Source organism: Dasypus novemcinctus, chromosome 18 (genome assembly GCF_030445035.2).
Source record: "Dasypus novemcinctus isolate mDasNov1 chromosome 18, mDasNov1.1.hap2, whole genome shotgun sequence".
In the NCBI taxonomy this organism is placed as follows: Eukaryota; Metazoa; Chordata; class Mammalia; order Cingulata; family Dasypodidae; genus Dasypus; species Dasypus novemcinctus.
Genome location: NC_080690.1, coordinates 79120972 through 79126109, shown reverse-complemented (window position 1 = coordinate 79126109; position 5138 = coordinate 79120972). Strand labels below are relative to the sequence as shown.

Genomic DNA, 5138 nt, shown 5'->3' with positions numbered 1-5138 from the left:
ATAGCTTACTTCCCCCACCACTGTGTTTTGACATGTGATGGAGCAAGATGGCTGCTGATGTTTGCCAAGAGTTCAGGCTTTTATGTTCCTCTCTTCCAGGGACTTGTTTCTCTCTGGACTCAGCTGCTCTGCTCATCCCAGGCTCCAGCTCAAAACTCCAACTTCCCCTCTCTACAGTGTGGTTTCATTGTGAGTCTTCGCCCACCAAGGGGGCAGGAATGCAATGCCCTACTGATGTGGCCCAATGAAAGCCTTACTCATTATTTAATCCAGTAAAATTGAAATGTCTAAGTCCAATGTAATCAAATATGCCTGGAGGAAAAGACCAGTTCACAAAGTCCAATATCTATTTTTGGAGTTCACATATAATGCCAAACTGTTATATACCATCCTCTGAATTCCAAAAAGACATTACCATATTATAAAAATCTTACATCAGTAACAAGGCAAGTACAAAATCATATCAAAATCAATTTAAAGAAATACTGTTTGTCTCGGAGCAAAGTCCTGTCCAGCTTTAGACCTCTAAAAATTTACAAAGCATTTTATCTGCTTCCAATACATAACTGGACAAAGGATAAACATCTCCATTATAATAAGGAGAATTTGGGAGGGAAACATGAGTCATGGGTCCTTTACAGCTCAGTAAAATGGCAGGGCATCCTCCATTTGATTTCAAAGTCTGAGAGTCATTCTTAAGATTATGGTTTCTTCTCCTTGGGACCACAAGGGGACCCACCATTATCACAGGCTTCCCAATGGCCATTTTCTTGGTTCCACCCTCATCAAGCATCTGTGGTGACCACAACCTCAAAGAGCTTTGGGGTGATTGCCACACTTTACACAGTCTTTGTGTTAGAGTCTTAACCCCCCTCGTACAGTGAAGACAACATCCTCCCTAACCGTTGGCATACAGGCTCAACCCTTTCAGAGCTACAAGTTGAATACCTCGCCTTCCCTAATCCATGGGGGACAGGTTGACCCCTCTCAGACCTATGAGGTGGTGACCTTAACCTCCCTAATCCTTGGGGAATGTGCTCTACCCTCTTTGAAACCTGGAGCAGCAAAACTCTTCCTGAACATCAGACATGGATATCCACCTTCTTCAACTGCCCAGGCAAACTCACCCTCTTTGTACACATGGGTTGGGTTCCTTTCTTTGCCCAAGGTGATGTCTTAATTCCAGATCTCAGCTTCCACGGTTTTCATCTTAAAGCTGCTTCTCCTTCAATCTCTACTTTCCATGTCCCTTTTACTCCATGCTGACATTGGTTTTGTTCATACAGCCCTCTCAAAAACCTTGTTGATTTAGCATGCAAGAAGCAGGGGTCCAAGCCATCAGACTAAGACTTTCCACAAGTCTTTCTGAGATAATGGCATCTCCAATCCTGATTTACAAGTTGAAGTTTAGTTAAATCCTCACATGGGGCACTATCATCTGGGAAACTGATTTCCAGAGGCTTGGAATTTCCAGAATTAGTTTCTGTTTTCTTTGAGCCCAACACTTTAGTCCTCAGTTTATCTCTTACCTAGCATTTTGGTATAAGTTGCAAGGAGAAGCCAAGCCATGTTCTTTGAGTTTACTATGGAAAATCTTCTGCTAAATGCCTAGGCTTGCCATTTTCAAATTATGCTTTCCATGAAACACCAGGAGTTAATCTTGCTAAGGTCTCTCTGACTTTAAAACACAGGTCATCTTTCCTCCAGATTCCAATAGTAGTTTCATCCTTTACTTCTAAGGCATCATAAAAAGTCTCTTCAGAGTCCATATTACTATGAACAGTCTCTTCAAAGCACAGAAGATCTTTTCCAGCAATCATCTCACAATTCCTACAAAAAATACCCCTTACCCATTCATAAAACTGTTCCAGCATTTTGGTAGTTGCAAAAGCACTACCCCACTACTGGTACCAAATTCTGTATTACTCAGCTAAAGGGATGCTGATGCAAAATACCAGAAATCTACTGACTTTTATAAAGGGTTTTTATTTGAGGTAGAGGCTTACAGTTACTAGGCCGTAAAGCATAAGTTTCTTCCCTCACCAAAGTCTGTGCAACATATTGGAGCAAGATGGCTGACGATGTTTGCCAAGAGTTCAGGATTTCTGGGTTTTTCTCTTCGTGGGGCTTGATCCTCTCTGGGCTCAGCTGTTCTGCTCCTCTGTATGTTTAATTCCTAGGTTCCAGCTCAAAAACTCCAACATCCCTTCTCTGCAATGTGGTTTCTCTGTGAGTCCCTGCCAGCAAGGGAGTGGGAATGCAATGTCCTACTGACATGGCTCAATCAAAGCCTTACTCATTGTTTAATCAAACAAAAGTAAAACCTCTCAATCCAATAAAATCTAATATGCCTAGAGGAAGACGAGTTCACACACATGATCCAATATCTCCTTTTGGAATTCACAATGCCAAATTGCTACAGATGTCCCATGTATAATATTTAAGTCACTTATTCATTTGAGTATTGTTAAATAGTCCCTTCCACAAAAATCAAACAGTTATTTACCAAAGTTTCATTTGCAAATTCAATCATAGAAGAAATTATGGAAGAAAATTTAATTTAACAAATAGGTGGAGGCTCCGTGGTGCTACCCCCCTATAAAGGAGAAGGAAGGGGAGGAGATGGTGCCTGAGGGAAGGAACCACAGCCTCTGACCCCAGGAAACAGCTCCAAGAGTTAAAAGAGGCTGGAAAACACATAGCTCCAGCATTTCAGCCTCTCCAGATGTTCCAGGATAATAATATACAGAGAAATTGATCCCCATGGATTACCTAATCATTCACAATGAAGAAAAGTATTCTTAAAACCTTCCAGAAATCTTTTGACTTAAATGAAAATAGAGATAAAACTGGTTTCATTAAAGTTCAACAACCATCACTGACCAGTAATGTTGGAAAAAAATTGTTCCTTGTTTGGAAGCTGCTATGGTAAAGCTATGGCCAGTCATCCTGTCACCAGTGAAGAACAGAGAAAGGGAAACAGAACTAAAAGTCAAAGTCTGTTGTTGTTTTGGGGGGAGAAATGGGGTGAGGAGGGTGGGGGGCATATGGGGACCTCATATTTTTTTAATGTAATATAAAAAAATAAAGACCAAAAAAAAAGTAAAAAAAAAAGTCTCGTGGGCATGTTCATTAATATTAAGGGAAATAACTGCATGCCAACTTCGCAACTTTTCTATAAAACTACGATTATTTTAAAATAAAAAGTTAAGTTGTTTTTCTGTTTGTTTTTTAGTGATTTTTCTGTTAAATGGAAGCAGAAAGCTGAGGACAGGATGGCCTCCAGGAACTCTGCAATGAGGACACCTTCTCTCCCCTCAGCTCCATCCTTTTAAATGCATGAACTCTCCAAGGCTCATCCTGGTAACTTCCCTCTGGTCAGCACTGCAGTCTTGTCCATCAACAAACTCTGAAGAAATGTGCACTGGATGGAGGAGAGGGTAAAAGCATGGGTTCATTCTCCCACCCCATGTCCAGCAATTAAGGGCATGCCATGGACTTTCAAAATCTTCAGTCCTGAGCTGGGTGCCAAGAACTCTGCATCCATGAAGACTTGGGAATCTCAGAACAGAGACAAGCCTCTTCACCTTGATTGACAGGAGCCTGTTATGGGACTTGGCCTCAGGTCTACGTTCAGTGTGCTGAGCCTTTAGATCAGGGAGGTGCCCTTTGGGAGAATTACGTGGTTACTGTTTGGACAGTTCTCCATGGAAGTTTCTTTCCCTGAAGATGAGAGTCAGGGCACCAGGACCTTGTTGCTGTCTAGTTTCCTTCATGGATCCATCATGAGTGGCTTGTTGGTAAGCACCACAGGGACATGCTGCAGAGGCCAGGGATGAGTCATGGTGATGTCCCTCCATTCTGACCATTGTTACCTCCAGTGCAGAACCATCAGATCCAAAGGAGCTCCAGTGCACTCACTGGGTGGAAGCCCATGTCTGAAAGTGTGCAGTGTCATTTGAACCTGATCCTCACTCGACTCCAAGTGTTTATGACTCTGAAAAGCAGTGGTCCTAGACCTGTGTTGAACCTTCCCGAGGAGCTTAAAAAACCTGCCAAACAAGGGTGGTACTGGGGTCCAGTCACATGTGGGGAGGCAGAAGAGAAACTAGCAATGGAGCCAGAGGTCTCTTCTCTTGTTCTAGATGGTTCTGATGGCCATTATCTTATAGGTTTGAGCTTTGACTCTCTTGGCAAAACACTTCACACTAGAACTCATGCACAGTACGTTTAGATTTTATGAATAACCAAATGTCGAAGGACGTACTTCTGTAGTTGATATACATGAACATTCAACAGGGACACTGAAAATGGAGTTTTTGGCTATTTGAGGTCTTACCCTGTTAAGCTGGCCAACCCAGGATCACACTTCATGTAGGTGCATTTGCTACAGTGCTTGTGTCTTTTTTATATAGTCAGAATACAAGCATACACTTAATTTAAAAACTGGGTTTGCCAAACAAAATGAAGGATTATTTACAGGAGAAGCACTACTGAAAGATTATGAGAACCCTGCATCTTGCACTGTAGGAACAAGTGAAAGAGATTGAAATATAGTTTTCAAACTCTCATTGCTATCAGAATCTTTTGCTGCCATAACTATTTCAGTTTTATATGTAAAAGAGGAATTAATTGGTTTGGGAGTGGGAACATCTCAACAAGATGTCTTGGGTTTGTTTTAGTTCTTTAAAAAGGGAAGTCTTAAGGTTTCAGAAGTGAAATTCTCTTCCATCAGTGCTACAAAATAATCACAATGTGTACTATCAGATTCTCCCTTAATATCTCACAAGTCATTTGCTGCTATCCGTGTGATTATTATGCATTGACTCAAGCACATCTCATGTGTATTGAACCATAAACAAAGTTGAATAAAAGTTATAAAAGGAAAACTGTTAGGTTGCTTAAATTGGCACATTTTTAAAAGCTAGTGTTGAAGAAACATATCCATATGATAAAACACAGAAAGTAAATATACAATGAAAAAGATTTTTACTCTTGCACTTTAGAAATATTAATTTTAAATTATGAATTAGAAAAAAAAGGATGTAGACAGTGAGGAAGAAATGAAAGAAATTGCCTTGCCAATGTACATACAGGGCAACACCTATAGCAGTGATGAAAGGCAGAATGTCAAAAAC

At 40.8% G+C, this 5138-nt stretch overlaps 1 pseudogene; it reads left to right on the top strand.

The window, feature by feature from the left end:
- The first annotated feature begins 3242 nt into the window (after positions 1–3242).
- Positions 3243–4877, top strand: LOC111766696 (suppressor of cytokine signaling 6-like; annotated as a pseudogene).
- The last annotated feature ends 261 nt before the right edge of the window (positions 4878–5138 follow it).